The sequence below is a fragment of the Amphibalanus amphitrite genome, unplaced genomic scaffold (genome assembly GCF_019059575.1).
Source record: "Amphibalanus amphitrite isolate SeventyFive unplaced genomic scaffold, NRLGWU_Aamphi_draft 000050F_arrow, whole genome shotgun sequence".
Lineage (NCBI taxonomy): Eukaryota > Metazoa > Arthropoda > Thecostraca > Balanomorpha > Balanidae > Amphibalanus > Amphibalanus amphitrite.
Window position 1 is genome coordinate 341,257 of NW_024881546.1, and position 20,449 is coordinate 361,705.

The window sequence follows — 20,449 nt, forward strand, 5'->3', positions numbered from 1 at the left end:
AAGCCGACACGCTGACCGAAACAAGGCGACGACTGTAGAAAGAGGAATAGAAACGTGGATAATTGCTGATTGTTGATTGTGTGTGCAGCGTGCACTTACGCTGAATGCAATACATGATACAATGAGTGATGTGTGTGTGGTTTATTTGACACTTTGTTATGGCAGCTTAATCGATGTCAGACTGCAGTTACACTCCGATTCAAGGCTCATAAAAGTGACGGCAGACATATGTTCGGTCGGGTGGTAACATGACAATAAATACGAAGTTCAAGAGCTGTTGACCTAATGTGGGCTACCGTTCACATACTTCAGCGCCTGCTCTTAAATATTGCAGTGCAATCGATCAGGTACAACAACAGCACTTGCATTTACACGTCATTATTTGCAGTGAAGTCTGATATAGTGGCTGCGCAGCGGGAGGGGTAGTGCACTATGGGTAGACGAGGGTTGTACTGAAGTTAAAATTTTATGAAGCCACGCTGCTACATAGTGCACCATGCGAACAATAATCGTTCCATCGGCGTAGCAGACTCATGAATGAACTAAGCAGTGGGCATACATTTGTCACAAAAGTAGCAATGACTTACATATTTTTACGTTATTTAACTTCCTATCAAAGTTTTTTAAACTTTCATTTAACACTTCCTTATAGGACTGAGCCCGAGACCGAGAAAAATAGCAGCAGTTCAAAAGACCACTCTGTCACAACTCACAGGTTAGACAGCTGTTCAGAACTGGAGACTCTTGGTGAAGACGGACGTCGCTTGTTTACGCCAGTTGTCATTTACCGACACGTTTTCCGTCTGCTACATCTGCCGAGCTCTCACGCCCCCGGGGGCTGACCCGGAGCTGGCAGGTCAGGGGTCATCCGGTCCACACGCAAAGTGACATCGGTCACACAATACACTTCGACGTCCAACTGCTGTACTCGTATTTCTCCATAAAGCTTATTGATTGGAAACTACACAACGCCTAAATTTGAAGAGATGACTGAACACCAATTAGGCATTTCTGCCACCCTCACGACGCTAGCTTTGACAGATGACGTCATTGTTCGACCTGTGACGTCACCGTGACCTAATCAGACCGGAGGTCAGGTGACGTGGCCGTGACCACGCCGTCCGCCGCCCCTGCCCAGTGCCCACCTTTGTCAGACGGGACTGGGCGATCGATGGTCTGCGCTTAATTTCGTCCCGACGCTGAATCGTAATGAGGCCGACGCTAGGGACATCTATCGGCGAGAGCCTGAACTGAGGCACGAGGCCATTGATTACCCAATCCAACGGCGGTAGGCACAGGAATCAGACACGACTACGAGCAAAGAACACCGGAGAATTCAGTGAATGTTTTGGCTTCGGCAATGATGACAAGATATATGGATGGGTTTTACATAAGGCTTCAACAGGAAATTTTGGCAATAAATAAGACGGATGTTTCCTTGCCAACAGTGATGGATGCGAGGATGCCCTCCACAATAAACATCAGCGAAATTTATCAGTGTGTTTGGATATCGATTTAGACCAGAGCAGGACTCGATTTAGCAACGAAACTGTTTGCAAATTGTCTGGTCCAAGAACAAGAAGCTTGTCAGCGTGACACGTATGAAGATAGGGTCAGTTGATTTGGAAAAGGTAAGGATATTTATGTAGACTTGTTCATGATTGTCTACGAGAAAATATTTCATAACTTCTTAGACTATAGATTTAAATGAAAAACTGAACATAATTTGCTTGCATTTTTGAGAAATGTCTTCAAATAACTGTAGACGCACATCCAGCCGGCCGCTCGTCGGCGCCGTCGCGTCGGCGGCGTCGGGAGGACCAGCCTATGCCATCTATCGCGATCGGCGGCAACTAAAATTTGCCCACCATGGCCCTCTCGGGGCGTTCGGGCGCCGGCTGGCCGGCCGCCGACGGTACAGTCGCACCCGGCTACCCCCACCAGGTGGGCGGGGAGGGGGAGGGGGAGGGTCCGTCTCAGACGACCGCTCGGCTCAGCGGCCAGCGCCGGTCGGAGGGGGGAGGGGATGGTCACACCTCCCCTCCCCCTCAGCGGGCCGACTCATCTCCAGGGGTGACCGACCCGCCGCGCCGCGCCGGCCGGCCGGCCGCGGCACGCACGCAGCGGCGGTACGGGGTGCGACTGTATCTCGCTCGTTACGCCCGAAATGGGGGAGAGGAGCGGGCACCAATGGTGGCGCGGCCCGCTGACAGGGACAAATATCCTGCAATCAGTGATGATGGCCGAAATGGCGAGGGCGCCAGAAGGAGCCAGTCATTGCGGCGCGCGGTCATGGCCGCCAAAGATGGCGCACAGGGGACATTTCCGGCGATAGGCCCGATTGGTGGACGGTTTTCGGAGAAAATGGACGGTGAAAATTGCAAAAAATGAACTGTGACTTTAAAAATGTGCCTGGGTATTTTTGTTATAAAATAAAATCAAACGTCGATGTGTACCACGAATAAAAAATAATTTCTGGTGATGCAGTCAGATCATGTAACTTTTGGGCATGTTTCTTCGGAATTTAGGAACACATAAGCAGCGAGCAAATTAAGAACGGCCTATGCATACACCAAATGATGTGTAAGCTACTTCATTAATAATTTCGAGTGTATGTAATAAAACAGACATTATGAAACCCTAGATTAATCTTACTCCAAACCAATGCATTTTTGACACAAATGATAAGATAGTGCTCTTCAATTATTTAATTTAATGATTGTAAAAGATTAATACGCATTGCTCTTTTCAGTCACGTGTCATTTGGTTAGCTTTCATATTTTAGTAAAAAAGAAAAAAATATACGAATAGTAAAATATAAAAGAAAGTCATATAAAAGAAAATAAATGTTTTTTTCTTTTTATGATTGCTGATGTTGAAATAGTACCTACTTAATAGTTTCTCAAAATAAATATTATCAAAAAGAGCAGACTCATGCCTCTGTGAAAGCGTGTTGTGATTTATTGCCTATCGACCATCCACCTGTACGGCATAACCTCAGCAGAACACTGGACCGCCGAACCTCCATTCACCCTCTCCGAACCAGTTAGCTGACGGGGTAATTTCGGCCACTTCCCCAGAGCCAGCAGCTCGAACGGCTTCTTCCTCGGAAGTCGGCGGCCATTTGCAGAGTCGGTTCGACTCAAAATTGGCGAAGAGTGTCCGACAGCGGCAAAACGCGCACCTCCTGCGCAGGTAACGACCCGAGTAGCACATACTTTAGCCCCCGGGGCTGTGATAAATGTCCACGGGACACGACACACGTGTCATTTGGTGCAATGCCGTTATAGGGTGTTGTAAATTAATAAATAAAACAGACGAGCAACGTTCAATTATTGGCTTTCAAGACACGTTACTTCTGGTCGGTGCTCTTACTCTTTTTTTTAACAAACATTTAACTTTACCCACTAAAGAGAAGAGATCAGGATTTTTTTCAGCTTTGTCTTGTTTTACAGCGTCGCAATACATCATCATTTTAAATACCGATAAGATACCCTACTCACTGCTCTCTAACGTTGCCTAAATGTAAACGCAACGGGCTAAGCTGTCTTCAGGCTACCCCCCACTGGACCTCTCATGCGATTTGCGAGTTTTTGGGTTTTCGGGTTTCTTTAAAATTAAAGAATACACTATGCTGAGTGACCCACACCACCATGTAACAAGCGAGTCTGCATTTTTTTTTTTAGCACGTGAGCCAACTTGCATCGCGTGCAAATAGTTGATTTTGAGTCGGCTTTCGATTTTCCTCGCTGCGAGGGCTGCGGGTTTTGGTGTGTTTTGTGTTGAAGTCGAATTTTGGTTCGTTGTGCTGGTATTGCGATAATATGCAATTTCCTGAGGGTGTGCCGGCTTCACTGCATTCATGTAGTGAGCATAAAATAATGGTTTAATCACTCCAAGAATGAACATTATACCCGCGAATCCGAAACCCGCAGACTCGCAACCCGCATGCGAGGTCCAGTGTGGGGCGGCCTTTCGAGATGTGGAAGCGGCACCCTGCACGTGCGAACGTGCAAACTGGGTCTCGACCGAATTTCACACGGCACCCTAATCGCCGGTCTCTAGCCCAGTTCCAAATTTGAGTGCAATGAGTGCAATATAGGCCGTTCTCGAGATCCGAAAGGACAAATGCATGTGCGCACGTGCACTAGCTTCCTAACCGAGCGAGACACATGAGTGTGCATTGCTCGTTGGGGTCCCTTTTGCAGTCAAGTTTCAGCGCGATCGGCCCATGACTTGCCGAGCTGTAGCAATTGCTGCAATTCTGACACCTTTTCGGTTGTGAAGTACGTGAAGTGGCAGTAACCCATATGCATCGATTTGGGAGTTGGAGCTATCTGATGAAGACTGCTTGTCGATCGGTAGAGCGAGTGCCGAGATATAAGGCTGAGAAAAGCGTCATAATTATAGCGTCCAGCTTCACATTCGTTACAACTTACACATTACAGAGCGTAAAAACACAGGTCAGGGGCATCAGTTTGTTGCATTTTGCTGTTGCGTCAACTATCAGAAATAATTGGGATGCAGCAATAAGATGAGTGAATTTGGTGTGGGGGTAGGGGAGGTGATGGGTTAAGAAAAATAACAATGGAAATTGATCTCTACAGACAAAAATTCAACAAATGAAAACGGCGAGTGCATTTACAAAAAAGAGCAAACTTTTAGATATCAGGATATGTTAGCAACTCAGCAAGATGGGTTTGCACTTACATAATTTTCAGGTGAATGCTTCATCAAAAAATCTAAGTTACTGTGATTTCAAAACTGTTGCTTTCTTAAGTTGGCTAGAAGCCAACTAAGTCGCTATCTGAATTTTAGGGGAACTATGCTGACACATGATTTTATAGCACATGTACCTGTTACAGCTTAAGCTGATATTTTTGTGCTCTCAACGTTCCTGTGAAATGCGTTACAACATGAGATGCTTATCTGCTACACATCAGCTCTGGTTGCAACAACTTTTTTGTTGCAGGTCGCATACAGGGCATAGTGCATGCAGCTACAAACACAACAACCTCTAGTTCCTTCACCACCGTCAACCAGAACCAGTGCGTTCGCCCCACCCTTCCCAGCGCCGGGTGAACCACAGTACCCTACCGTTCCTAATGATGCCGACCATGCTCCGGTCTCCCCTCTACCAGATGATTGGTGGCGCTCAATACCCACCCCTCCCCTCCCCCGACCGTGTCGGCCCATCCCCGTGACATCCGACAGAGCCCGTGGGACCACGGGTCGACCCGCACTCTTCTCCGTGCAGGGGGAGCCCCGCGCGCGGCCGCGCTACTTGCGTGCGCCATTGTCGCTAATCCTATTAATTAGTGCGGGCCCCGGCGGCCGGGAGCCATTCATCAGCGGAGTTTTGTTCCGTTCGGTATAAAGTACAGCCAGACATGGCAGACACGCGTCCGATCCACGCCGACAATCGGAGCAAATTTGGAAAATAGGCTGCAGTTGTGTAGGGGTGTACTCATGTCGCTAAATAGTTGGTTCTTGTCCCATGGGAGGTTCCCTGGTATGGTGGTTTATGGTTACTTTGAAACTGAACTGGATAGTGGATACGGTGGCTTTGTTCAGAATGGTCGTATGTGTTTCTCTATGTCATAAGCTTGATTGTTGTTGGATATGCCTGTGGTAAGGCGTAATAGGTGAAACTTGATCGAATTATCTGAAATGACTGCTACTACGCAATGTATGGACAATTTAATAGATGCTATTGTTTTAGACGGTAATTTGAAATTTACGTTCACAACAATCCATAAAACGATGCACGTCGGCAGGCGTGATAAGTTCACGCAGCCCGTAACAGTTTTCAAGAATGCACCGCACGTTCAATAGTACCTATAGGTACCGCCAAAAGCAACATTCCCAGCGCTTCAAAGCCTGATGGAGTATGTTTTCGCTAAAAACACTCATGAATTGGGCGTGTCACTTTTTATCTTTGCTGTATCGAGTCGTGAACAAATCTATCATCCCTCTAAGCTATCGATCATAAAGAATCACAAACAGTTGGACTTGTGTTGGAAGGAAAAACATTTTATGATCTGCGAAATAGAACTGCATGAATAATGTCGAATTACAAATATGTTGGACTCTTTTGTAATTCGATTAATATTTTTAATACTGATAAAGTAAACGTGCATACATACTCAGATAGACGTCATTGCCATTAGGCACTTTCGGTGTGGGAGCTATGGGGTGAAAACATGCTGAACTGATATTTGAGACACCACACGGGAAGCAATTTAAAGGCAGGTGTCCAGTATTATGCTTAAAGGTAGCAGTTATACCTATCAGTAAAAATCGTGCGACTGACTCTTTGGCACATAACCAGCAATGCTTCAACAACTTGTCAATAGGGAAGATGGCCTGGCGGTGAAGTTCTATAACGGCAGCTTTTCCCTCAAGAAAATAGTCAAGATCTTTTTTTATGGGTGGGGGAGCTGGAGCAAACTTACATGAATACAAAAATAGGCGAATATGGTCAATTAGGATACTTAGTGCCAAAGAAATATCAATTTAGAAATAATGCCAACGTGAAATGCCACTTGTGATCCTACACAGTAGGTTTCAAAGTAGCGAAACACATCAATTTAATTAGCATGCCACATTACACTGCCAGACTGAATTATATTTGAGTACCTAAAGCCAATTTGGTTCTGTCTGCAGGGACCAATTCAGGTTCTGTCTGTAGGGACCAATTCAGTGACAATTCAGAAAAACCGGTGCATATGCATTTTAAGGCCGGGCTCCACTACGCGTTTTTTTCCGTGCGTTTTATCCGAGACATCGGTTTTTGCGTGAAATCGTTCCCGAAAAAAAGTTCGCATCATTGCTCAACATTGGGCAAGCTACACTGGGAACGATGTCACGCAAAACACGACAACTTGCAAATTCCGTACCGATTTTAAGGAAATCTCGGTAAAACGCATGACGATGTCACGCAAACTCGGAAATCTCGTACCTATAAAAAGTTCAATTTTTTGAACTTTTCATCGTTTTTTGCGTGATCTCGGCCGGGAGACATGACTTGCGCGCTACGGCAAACAATGTGAATGTAATTTTGTTTGTTTTTGACGTTGTTAAATATGTTTTTAATTCTTGTGTTGAAGCTAGGAAATTTTTGTAGAAGTTTTTTTTTTAGTGTAACGAGGATGAGTGAAGGTAAGAAATGATAACCATAGCAACCCTACATATTTCATTTTGCGCTTAAAGCAGTGTCAATGCAGGGGAAAATGGTTTTAATTCAAATAGAAATTGGCGGAGTGGTGATAGATGAGTGGTCGGTAGAATGATGTGCACAGTGCACACGCGCTTTATGTAAAAGTGGATTATTTCGGCACAAATAGGCACCCAACTTTCATGGTAAGTGATGCAGAAATTTCAGCTCAAAATTGCTTGTGTCGAGTTTCGGCGCATGAGGGTCTCACGGGCGTCCAGCTAGTGTATGGATGTTTTCCAGTCTGGTGCATTGCCATAGGTAGGCGGAATGTTAAGAATAAAAAATTCCTTGCCCTCTTCAGCCACCAGTGGCTAGCTATGAAACAAGTTATGTATTTAAGCAAGTTTATCATAGGTGCAAGGCTAGCAACATGTGCAAGACACTTCAGCATCAAATTCTGCTCAATTTGTCATTTGTGCCTTTCAAAAAATGAACAGGTACAGCCCTCTGCAGACTGCGTGGTAAGTATTCTTTTTTCGACAAAACCGATAATAACTCAAAGGTTATGTTATCAGTCGGTCGGAACTCACTGCAAATAGATGCGCCATGCCCCACTCCTTCGATTAGGTCTATCAATAAACAAAGTATACGCCTTGCGTGGCAACAAAATGCAAAAGTTTGTTTTGGGGGCAAATATAAACTTTTGGGTTTAGTTGCCGAACTAGATGAAAAATGGATACGGTGATGATGCCAATCTAAGGGGCGGGGTCTAGCGCGTCTTGCTGTTACAATTTCCGAATGACCGATAGCATAGTATTTGCGTTATTCTCATTTTTGTCGAAAAAAGAATACCTACCACGCAGTTTGCAGAGGGCTGTACATCAAAGGGAATGTACACGCCGAGCACAGAGGCTCCGGCGTGAGAAAGCCCAGCCTTGTGCCGTGCTGCCATCCACTTGCTGAACATGAACTGGGACCTGGGTGCGGGTGAAGATTGATTAGTGGGACTATGCTACTATGCAACAACCTCTGCTTAGTGGGCACCCGGGCTCAAAGCCACCCACTCAACCCTTCAGACAAATTTTATAAAAGTTTGGCTTACTTTTTATTAAATGTACCTACTTGCAAAACACCTTCTATATAGGCTCAAAATAAGCAAAGTGTGATTTTCCGCGTAGTGGAGCCTGGGTTTAATGACAACAATAAAGTCACGTGCTTCAGGATGACAAGCAAAAAACGATATCACGCAAAAACCGACAAATTGCAGAACCGATTTCACGCAAAAACCGATGTCTCGGATAAAACGCGCGTAAAAAGAACGCGTAGTGGAGCCCGGCCTTTAGACAATTCCTTCAATAAACCGTGTACTTTGATTGACGCCAATTGAAATGGTTGAAAACCGGGAACATGATTATGAGGTTGCAAACCACAATGCAGTGTTGTTGACATGAAATATACTTCCACGCATGAGGAGACATGATAGTCATCAATCACTCCAGGTATGGATGAATCTCATCATCACCTATCGCTTTACAGCAAATTGCCGACATTACTCGGAATGGATGGTCGGGGGCGGTTTCGGTCCCCAGAAGCTGGATGCATTCTTCTTCATTTGGATATGACTTGCAGAACTCCACAGGTGATCATTATTAATGACTTCCATAATGAAATAACACTGGTATCAATTTCCTTCGCCTGCCTCCGTTAAAAGCGTGCCATCAATCCCCTGGGCACGGGCAAAAACCGAACCGATTTATCACTGTTTTAGCCGCTCGAATGACAGGGAAAGACAGCAGCATGGTCGCGGGTCCATTTACCAGTTACCGAGCAAAGAGTTGTTTCAGTTAGGGTCAACGGGTGGGCACAAGAAGAGCTAAGTCATAAGTGTACTGGAAATCATCAACTGCATTACACGTATGATAGTTGACATTATCTTTTGCATTGCTTGAAATGATTTAGTGTGCCAAAATATAAATTTAGCGGAATTTTCAGCACATTAAACTAAACGCATGGTCAGTGACCAATGCCAATATCAATTAACATGCACTGAGTTTACCAGGAAAATGGACTCAGTGATAAAAATGGCATAAATATTGCAATGCTCTCGATGAATTCACCTCATTCAATTACACATAGAGGAATCTGTGACAAAACGCATTATAAATACAAAGTTGATGATCAAGGATGCCTATTATGCAAAGCACAATGAAGATATTAACTCAGCCAAGACCGCTTTTTCCAACGAGCAAATAACTATAGAGCCAGTGCCGACGTCGTCCTCCTGCGCTGGCGTCTTTCCGACGTCGTCTCCCGGCTGAAGATTCGCGCAGTGTCGTCGGCCTTAAACAACCCGGCGTCGAGTCATTCTCCCCGGTTTTATAGACTCGTGAGTCGCCCGGAACAGCCCTAAACAACGGGTGACGTGATTGCCGGTATAAACAGAGCCGGCTCGGCGGCGGTCCGCCGGGGACCGGCCCGGCCCGGGCTGTAACCAGGTAGGTCCTCTCGCGCCGGGTCGGGTGGAGTTCGGAGCGAGCCGAACCCGCGACCGGACGCCGTCGGTGGCCGCCGAGACGCCGATCAGATACTGGGGCATTCCATCGGCGGCCTTTTTACGACGGGCCCACCCACCGGCGGCCGGCGGACGGGCGCGCCGCGCCACCCTTGCCTGGCCTTGGTCGGCCGTCCTGTCGCCCTCGCTCGGGCTGCGGTGCATCCCGCCCGCGCCGGCCGGCGTTCGCGCTGATCGAGAGCAGGCGGCGGGCGCTGATGCGATTCGGCGTGTCAGAGTCGACGCGCTACAAGGGGCGTGACCGGGCGATGACGCCTCAGGAGAGGTACGAGTCGCTCCGACGGCTGAAAACGGCAGGTGGTGTCGGCGGCGGCTGTCGACTCGCGTCGCCGCGCGGCCGCTCATAACTCTCCGCCTGCTCACCGCACCATGCACTCACAGCGCGCGCTGCACGGCCGTCGTGCACCGGCGGGTTCCCGCGGTGTGACGCCGTCGGGCTCGGCGGCCCGTGATATTGCCGGCCGTTGCCGCCGCTGGTGTGTTCCACTCTCGCCGCGTTCAGGCGCTCCTGGCTGATGGACGACCTCTCGTCGCCCGGCGCCTCACGAAGCTGAGCGATGTCCGCCCGTCGACCGGCGCTCGCCCGGCCGTGGTTCGTGCCGTGCGAGCGCGCCGTGCCGCCGCGCCGGCCGCATCGCGTCATTTCACGCGGCGGGGCACAATGATTACGCCGACGGGCTAAATCACCCAGGGTCACCGCAGCGCTTCTGAGGTAGTTTCTGCGGTCAGTTACGAGCAGTTTATGGAATTCGCAGCGCTGGTCTTCACCATTAGCAATTACCTCCTACAGTTGCAGCTTGTACATTGGCAACACGCCTTTGCAACGTAAGCCAGTCACTCCGAGGGTGAAACGGTACGTTTTCATCCTCTTGAAACGGCAGACATGCCCCAACACCAAGACGACACAGACGGCGTTCCCTCGCAGTGAAATGGTACGTTTTCATCGCGTTGAAACGGCAAACGGATCGCCGACACGCTGAGCACAGAGCAGGCCTCCGTGACACGGGCGTCGACGCCTCAGGGGAGACAGGCTCGATCGCCCTCGGCAATTCCGCGCGCCGGCCTCCTATCACGAAGACAGCCGGCCTGGCGTCCTCTGAGATTGCAGCCGGGCCTCCTGTGGGGCCGACAGGTCGGGCCGCTATCACGCCGACTGCTCTGGCCGAGAGACCGGCGGTCGGCGGGCGGCGGCCGACCGACCGACAGCCGAGATGGACGGCGTGTCGGGTCGGCACCGATCACTCTAATCGGTGCTGCTGCAGCCGCTCCGTCCACCTGTCCGGCGAGCTGGCCGCCATGCCGGGGCGTCCCGGCCAGCGCAGTCCGACAAATACAAACACCGCCGGGCTGAGGACGGCAGGAGATCCCACCCAGAGAAAGGGTTGATTAAACCCATGAAGGAAACCGAAGCGGACCAAAATGAGGCCAAATAGAACCCATCCAAGGCCTGCCCAGCGGCCGTGCACGCCGAGCGGGGAGGGCGGGCCGGCGCCGGGCGGGGACGGGCGGGCCGGCGGCCGCTCGGGCGGGTTGGCGGCCATATTTCATCGGAGCCCGGCACGCCAGTACCGCCTTTTGTAGCGCTCGACGGCGCTCGACGGCGCGCCCCGGCGGTCGCGGCCGCGGCCTGCCGGCGCCCGCGCCCGCTCCGGCCGGGAAAGCCGGCACTGCGCGACCGGCCAGCACGGCGCGTCACGACCGGTCACGGATCGCCCGTGACCCGCGCACGCCCGGCTACGTCCCGAGTACGTCCCAGGTGGAGTAGCGGCGGGTTCTGCGGGCTCAGTCACGAGTCGAGCTCAGCTCACCGCGCTCTCGCGGCAGCTGAACCGGCGCCGCGCCGCCGAGCCGGCCGGTGTAAGTTATGGCGGCTTGCAGCTGATATTGTGTTCAAGTGGCCGCCCGATGCTTAACTCGGATGCAGGATTAGCCGTGCATTAGCATAGGATTGACAGATATGAGATAAGAACGAGTAAAAACGGCAATTAAAGCGTGCGTTACAGAGATTGATCTATTTTATTTGGGGGCCGGGCTCGTTCATTAGCGGCCACCATCGGGGTGGTAAATTCGCAATTGGCGAACGGACATGTGCTCGTGCACGGCTTGTAACGAGGTGCAGCGGTGGCATCGCACACAAACGGCGCATTACAGCGAACACTATTGCTAGATCGACCGCGAGTTATACAAGTGTTACGCCTTGTAATAATCACAAGTCAAAAGCTCTCAATTCGCATGCCACTTTCCGAAATGAAGTCTCACCCTCCGGTACAGTCGTGTACCATTAGAGGGAGGGGAAATTGTCCTCAAACTTTATTGAAGGCGACCCGATCGGTAGGGATCAGGCAATTCCCCAGCCAATAATTCAGCGGCTCCCCTATAGGCGGCGTCGAAAAACACACGCGCCGCCAACGACATGCCGAATTTACGATAATCCCATCACCAGCTAGCACGAGTATCATCGCCCGAGAGATGCGATGCCTCGTCTCGACACGATAATATTCTACCCACCCACCCCAAATCACGCACCGCCCCTAACGGCAAAAGGTACGACAAACGGTATACGGTGTATGTACGCCCCGTTTCTAACCGGGCTCACGATCCGTCACAGCAGCCCATCGCTGACGACATATGAGCCACCGCACTGCAATTGTCGTCGCGGCGACAAGCTGTGAAGGCGCGCAGGATCAACGTTGTAACGATAGCAATAACTGTCGCCGTCCATCGGCCGAGCCCGGGCGGGAGCGGCGGCGGCGGCGGCGGCGGCGGCGGCGGCAGCGGCGGCGGCGGCGGCCCGAACGCAGCCAAACCGGCCGGAAAAGAAGCCTCGATTGATGCAACTATCACACAATAAACCAGCGCAATGACGAGCTGCCAACGAGCGCAGGGCCGCCAGCGAGTAACGGCGGGGGCGGGCCGGCCGGCCGCGACTGTGTAGCAGATTTTCTTGAGTGAGATTACAAAGAAATGGAAAGAGTTGGACAGTTTTATTGTGGGCCAACTATGGCGGGATACGGCTGCAAGCTGCTGGAGAAATGTAGTGGAAACATGATTAAGAAAACATAAACTGAGCTTTATCTCGCCGAACGAGCAGCGCCGCATATATTTGAGTGGTTCGCAAGCTTATGAGCTCTGTTCAAACCCACAGCTTCTGACATATAGGGTGCTAGTCGGACTGGAATTGCCCTTTCATTTGCTATGGACATGATCATTCGTTTAACACTCCACGCTCTTGCAGGAACGTTACAAGAGCAATCACCACGAGAAAACGCTGCTTCTTTGCCTCAAATTTTGTTTTAAATACCACAATTTACAAAACAAATGACAGCAGCTTCAGTAAGAGCCTCGTGGACAATTGATGCATGAAGCCAAAAAAGAATACAGCTCAGAATTTTAGTCTGACCTTTTTTGTCAGATTATTTGCTTGAGCTCACAATTTGATTGCAATTCTTATGTTTCTTGGTATTTCTACTATTTCTTTTTGGATGGCAAGGCTAGGCAAAAACATTTGTCAACGGGCACAAACTTGATGTGAAGTATGTAAATGGATACATTGGATAGAGATATGGGCAGGAAATAAACTTTGGATAAGCGAATTATCTAATTCTATCTTTTTTTACCGGCAGCATCACAATGGTAGCCAGCCGCACTCGGCCTGCACTTACCATTGATGAAAACGCTCCAATCAGGATAAAACGCCTTCGCAATACGAGTCACTGGTATGCAATATCAAAGTAGCAGATTCCGGCATTTTGCATGTACCAAACGAACGCTAATTCCGTCACCCAGACTCCAATATCGGCTAACTGACTCAATGGAGCACAGTGAGCACGTCAGAGCACATTGCAGTGTCGCCTGCTACTGGGACGGCCATGGACAGGCGCAAGGTCCATGCGGCCACTGGCTGCGGCTCCCGGGGGACCGGCGTCCGCGCGCCAGAGTCCGAGTCGGCCTCACTTACCACTGCGCACCCATCGCGGCGAGCTCGTCCATCGAGTCGTGTCACATCGGCGCCGCTCCTGCGTCACCGCCGAGCACTGCACGCCACCGGCCGAGCTCACCAGCGCCACTCACCGGCCCGGCAAACAATTACAAACGGGCTACTATCACTTCACGCGACTACATGAGCACACTGAAGTTTTGATCAAGAAACATTTTAGTCAGTCGCTCATCGGGGCCGACATTACTCAATACCACGTGACCGGGCGGCGACCAATGAGCGCGCTGCTCGCGCTCCGACGGGGCCGGCCCTCGGAGTGGCACGCAGCGCTCGGCGGGCCGGCGTCCGACGGCCGGCGTCCAGCACAGCTCTATCCAGTTTTTACCCACCAAACAAATGCCATATGATTAGCCCTAGAAGATGAAGAAATTATCCGATCCGTCCCGAGAGGAAACCTAAAGATTCGGAGAGGCTGAGCTAGAAGGAAGCGCCGAAATCGGTCGAAAGGTGCGCCTCTGAGCGACTCAGCGCCGGTAGAAGTAATTGATTGACTTCAATGACCGGTGACTGTATGTTGCCGACTCATCTTCGGGATGTAGTGACACCGATTGCAGCGGGATGAGCAGGGATTGGCTGACACAACACGGTGTGACGATGAATTGGACATTATGGAGGTGTTGCACGTAGTAAACAAAGCGCAATTGACTAGGCAAAGCCGGTGCTATCGACAGGGGTTGCTGTTTCACTTCCGGAAGAGATGTTTAGAAAATTGTTTGTAGCAGAAAAATAGGAATAATACGGATTCAAAACTCTTCTTATTATGAAAACCATTGAAATGACTCAATCAAAAAAGACAATGTAGGGTTTTATGTCATAAAGCATAAGCTGAGTGAATCGGGATGCATCCCACCTAAAACGTGGGTGTTCTGGACTTAAAAATTGTTGTGCTTTTCTTAGACATTTTAAGACACACTATACGTGATTAAAATAACTAGTGTTTGAAAGGTAGATCGCCAAAGTTCCCGAGTTTCTCGAACTTAGTTTTCAGATGCTTACTTTCTACAAAAAATGTTAACCTCCAAGAACATAAGTTGCTTCAAGCCCACTGATTGCTTATCTAATTTTTTTCCGTTTGATCATTACTAAGAATAGGCTGCTCTTTTCATGCTTATATTCTTTATACATTTAAGCTGCCTTGCCTTTTAACTGTTCATTGATAAATAGTTAACCCAGTAGCGGCGGAACACCTTCAATTAAAGTGATCATCGCACCTTAACACTTAGTTTTGAATTGAGATAGCCAAAATGGGGTCCCTGGCCTGCACTTACCGGTTTGAGCACTCACAAGATCGAGAAATGCCTCAAATCGAAAATATCTAATTTCAAAGTTGCAGCACTTGGATTCAAAGGGGCTAATGCATTAGAATGCCCCCTCTGAATGCGTGACGTCAGCGCAGATCTAACGACTTTAAATCTTTCACTAAAACTTTTGGTAGCACGCGGTGGTATATGCTGCTTTGCGCGCAACAAGTGCCGCACTTTCAAATAAAGTCGCTAGGAACAGCGGAGATCCCAAAAAGTAAACAAAAGTAAAACTCTAATACTCGAGGGCAGCGCTTTTCGAGGAGCGCTGTGGCCCGAAGGTTTGGACTTTGAATTGTGAAAAACGCCCGCCCGCCGGAAAACGCAAACACCGCAAAACGCGCAAAACGCACGCCCGAAACGCCAACGCAAACGTCGCAAAAAATAAACAAACGCCCGCCCGCCGCAAACCGCAAATAAAAAACGCAAAAAACGCCGCAAAACAATAAAACCGCCCGCCAACCGCAAACAAATTTAACACCGCAAACGACGCAAAAAAAGAAGAAGAAAACCGCACGCATCGCCCGCCCGCCCGCCCGCCCGCCGCCAAAGACAAACACCGCAAAAAACACAAAACGCCCGCCCGCCGCAAAACGTAAACACCGCAAAACGTGTAAAACGCACGCCCGAAAAGCCAACGCAAACGGCAAAAAATCACCCGACCGCCGCAAACCACACAGAAAAAAACGCCGAAACGCCGAAAAAATAAAACCGCCCGCACCGCACCGACGCTAACTGCTAACCGAAAACGACTAAAAGTCGCCCGCCAGCCGCCAAACGCAAACACCGCAAATAAGCGCCCGGCCGCAGCAAGATAATAATTTATCAGCGGCTGGCATACCGCTAGGCTGGTCATTTTCACAAATCAAAAAGATATCTGCAAAAATCTCCTAGATGAAAGCGCCCGATTAAAAAACGGATGGCACGTGCGTGTTCCTCGCCCCCAACTTCCTTCAGGTCAATCCAAGGCTATAGAACTCCAGGTAAGGACACCAGCCGTTTGACCTTGAACGCCGCCGGCCGGCCGATGACGTCATTGGAGGCAAGCCGGCTCGGCGGACGCATCGAGCGAGCGTATAACGGAGGAGCGTTGGACGTTGCGGGAGCCGGGGAGAGATTTTAAAGCGTTTGCATACCACTATTGTTATGTTGATTGATATAGACTGCATTCTTATAAAGCTCGACGCATCTTAGGCCTGGATGGTGCGTACATTCGTAGAACGGTCCGACGTCCGTGGTCGAAGCTGTCTACTCTACATGTACAAAAGACGCTAAGACCGGTGCAATAACGGCGACCCGATCCCGTCCCTGGCGATTCTAGGACTCGTTAGGACCCAGGCCGAGTCTGACCCGTCTATTTTTAGGGAAACGGGGTGGGTGAATTGACAACCGAGTACCGATGGTTAGAATTGATCCCGTCGTCGAGCGATGGTTGATTGACAGACAACACATGTTGTAGTGGGCGGATAAGCATCAGGGATAATGCCTGAACGTAGGCAAGCAATAAGCATAATTGGTCAGCCAAATTGTTTAGGAATATAAAATCGTAACGGAGGTCCTTGAGGATATTATCTTTACATTACGAGGATTCACCACCAGTGACATTACTACTGTTAAACCCTCGGTCCCGGGCAACTCCGGGGAGCTGCAGTATCCGGCGGCCACCTTGTCGACTCGCAGGTCCTGTGGGCTTCCGTGGTGCTTCAGTGCTTCACCCAGAGGCACGGGTAGAGCAGTAGGATGTGGGGTGAGGTGTCTGTACGCCTCTTCATTGTAGGTACGACGCATACAGCGCCCAGTCCCGCCGAAGCTCGATAATCGACCGTGACATATTCTGAATTGGCGGATCCAGGAAACGGTCTTGAACACATCGGGGGGCATATACCTACCCTAAAAAAGGTTTCTGTGAATTAAAAAAAAAACATCGGATTTCGATTCCTTGCGCACTACTGTGCACTTCGATCAATACACTTTTCCTCATAAAAGTTGTAAAGTTTTCGTTTTATTCTCGAAAACGATTTCGGACGCTGCCCCGGATGTGGGCCTGTGGTGGATAACATTTGTCCCAAATGCCTTCCCTTGCATCCGCCAGCGGGTTGCCGCGCCTTGAGCTGAACTAAAAACGTCTTAAGATCCCACCAGAGGCTGCCGAATCCGATAACTCATCTCTGTCTGCCCGTCTAAATTACTACGCACCGTACGGCGCCCAGCCCCGTCGGAGCACTGAACCGACCGTGATATTTTTGGTTTTCCCCCATCCCCAGCTCCATTAGAAACGTTCTCTCTCCCCATCCAATTGCTCATGATGTCATTTCAAATTCAATACCTACCTCATCTCTGTCTGCCCGCCCATTCATTGCAGACCTTACGGCGCCCCGCCCCGCCAGAAGGATCCTAGCGCGCTGAGTGGTTGCCTCCAGCCGCGTCATCGCGAGGCCCCGCGGGGCCCGCAAATGAATACATTGCGTGAATAGCCGTGTCGCCCCCCTGGGTCAATCGTCATTTGGGTCATCTAACGCATTGACGTATCTGCAAAAATCTCCTAGATGAAAGCGCCCGAGTAAAAAACGGATGGCACGTGCGTGTTCCTCGCCCCCAACTTCCTTCAGGTCAATCGTCATTTGGGTCATCTAACGCATTGACGACCGGCTGGGTGGAATGAACATTGCGCCAAGAAACGTAAGTATATTGTCAACAAGAATCCCCAGAGTGGTGGATCCCAAAAGTTTGAAACTACCACTTTGGCCCACTGGACGACACCTTAAACAGTTGCCGACCGGATGACACCCATTGTTTGGTCACCCACGCCATAGTATGCATCATGGGTGCGCCGAAATGACCAAAAGTCCCAATTTCCGGTGTGCAGGGTCATTTTCAACGGCACGTGGCACGTGGTTCTGGACTTTTCCGGCCACTTTGCGACATACCCATGGGTAGTGCACCGAATGGTGGTTGATCTGCATGTAAGAAAATGGGGGGTCGTTTGGATCGTTTTCGAGCAATCTGCCGTGGAACGCATTTTTTCATTTTCCCCATAGGCTTAACACGGGAATTTTTAAAGTCACGTGGCACGTGCACCAGATGGTCCGCGGAGGGGAGACCCATACCAGAACGTAGATCACCTGGCCCACTAGAAATCCTGAAAAAATCAGAATATTTGGACCAGCCGTTTTCAAGAGCATCAAGTTGTACTGATCTCAGGCAGCTTTTGCCAAATTGTCAGGGAACTCAGATTTGTTTTTCAATAGAAAAACACAATTCTAAAGAATAGTGTTTTAACTATTGACAACAAACCTGCGGTTATCTTGAAAACCGGTGAATATTTTTCGATGAAATTGGTAGATATTCGTTTTCGCTCTTTCTGAACCGAGCGACATCAATTTCATGCCAATTCATAAGCTTTTTGAAGGTGGGAGGGTCCCTTTATAGGGGGGGGGGGCACTGCTGACTCTTGGTCCCATTCTTTCCATGCAACGCCCATAGGGCTGCTAATGTTAAAATGACAAAATCAAGGAGGCAGGTTGCCCCGATGCTCCCCCGTTCCGCCACCTGAGTCAACCATTTACTAATCGGTACACAATACAATAAAAGTTGTTTGTGCATTTAGGTACAGGCAAGTGAGCAAAGCTTTTTCACAATGCTCTTGCAATTCAAGTTCCTAACTTTACGTGGAATATTTTGACATACAACATTGATAAGCCAGTATGGCATTGCCGAAAATCATACATTGTCGAGACATTTCTCAGAAATCGCTTATTGTCTGTACTTTTAATAATTTCAAGTAACAAACTACACCATAAATGCATACCAAAAATATTAAATGTGTTTCAACCAGCTGAATGATAGAGTAAGCATCATTCAAGCTGCTTAATTGTGATAATGTCGATACCTAATAGCTATGCTAATAGGCTTGGGTTAGGTTAAAGTTGTAGATAGGTGATCATACCTTATTTTACATCGTTGTCAAGTATTCGAACAAGGCTCAACGAGCATTGATTTCATAGCCACAGATTCGCAAATCACTGGAACTACCAAGTAATGCGTCAACAAATGCAGGCAAGAAGTTTAAAAATGTAGTTTATTTTTGCATGGTAAAACTGGAATCAAGGGTTTTAAGCACAAAAGCTCATACTAAACCCCTGTGTCGTCGCAGGAAAAAAAAAACTTGATAATCTTAATTATTTCCATTTAAAGGGACAACTTTAGACCAAGCGATTTTACATATGGTTTGAAGACATGTGCATTCAGGAGACGGTAATGAAAGGGCTAACAGTGCATGCCTAGACTTCCTAGCCCATCATAACCAATTTAATAAGACAAATGGCTTTTCGGCATGATTGGTAGGCGTGCTTCCATCATCAATGGCTCAACAGAACATAAAATTGCAATGTTGCACAATGCAAACTTCGGAATGAATCCACGCAAAATTAGACAGAGTGGTGGGCTGCTGGCGAAGAAAACAATCCATCATCAATGATGGATGATGTAAATAGCGCACAGCCGATTGCAAACCGAAGGTAGCCAGCCATGTTTGGCGTGCTACAGCTACGAAATTAAGGTTAGTTTCGGGAAATGATTGAACGTCGGCGTGGCCAGTAAACATGTTTTCGGGCAGGCTTTGCTTGTTCTCCTGTCATGTTTTTCCACTGGTACACGATGCAATTGAATATGAGATTGCCCCAACTTTGAGCATTGCGAGCCATACATCGGTTCAGTTTTCTATTGCATTTCGTGTTGTCGAGGAGAAGAAGAAGAAGAAGAAGAAGAAGAAGAAGAAGAAGAAGAAGAAGAAGAAGAAGAAGAAGAAAAACACAACGCAAATACACTGAACAATGACAGATTCATTATTTAGAGCGACTCTGAGATTTGGTCGATGATCTTGAAAAGCGTGGCCAATAAGAAGGTAATTTCTAACCATTTTACTATAATTGATAGGAATTGAAATATACATGTGCATTTCAATTGAAGCATTGTATTCAAACGAATAAAAAGATTTTTTTTTGCCATCCTGTTGACTGTTCTTCGTTTGCATCCCAAATAATAGGTGGGTATAGCGTTTGTGGTGTTCCAATGATAAGAAAAAAAAAAACAAAAAAAAAAAACAAGCAGACAAACACTGGATATTTGCGTTGATATAATTATCATACACAGAAGTGAACGATTTTCAGCTTATGATGAAAAAAATTGATAGCTTATTTGCGGATCGGATGGCAAAAAGCAGAATTTTAACCTCAAACATTTAAAGGCACATGCACTGGAAAATTGGCTGGAGAAGCCATATGCTTGAAATTGGGTGGAGAGGGCATATGCCTGAAATTGTTGAAATAGGTATAATTTGCTTGACTTTGAAAGTACAACATCGCGGGAGTGGGATGCAACAGTGACATTTTTTTTAGACGACTCTGGCTTGGCGTGTGGTA

The 20,449-nt window shown here is 48.6% G+C and overlaps 1 protein-coding gene across 3 annotated transcripts in view; it reads right to left on the reverse strand.

The window, feature by feature from the left end:
* The window catches only part of LOC122377756 (homeobox protein Hox-B5-like), a 91,549-nt gene that overhangs the window by 16,884 nt on the left and 54,216 nt on the right, over window positions 1-20,449 (reverse strand). Inside the window, exon 1 of one of the 3 annotated variants that reach the window (XM_043358146.1) lies at window positions 13,690-13,862. The exons of 1 other annotated variant lie outside the window; for it this stretch is intronic. The gene's annotated coding sequence lies outside the window, so the exon portion shown is untranslated. Of the gene's footprint in view, window positions 1-13,393; window positions 13,863-20,449 lie in introns of those variants that run through there. One more of the 3 variants, XM_043358147.1, reaches the window with a different exon arrangement.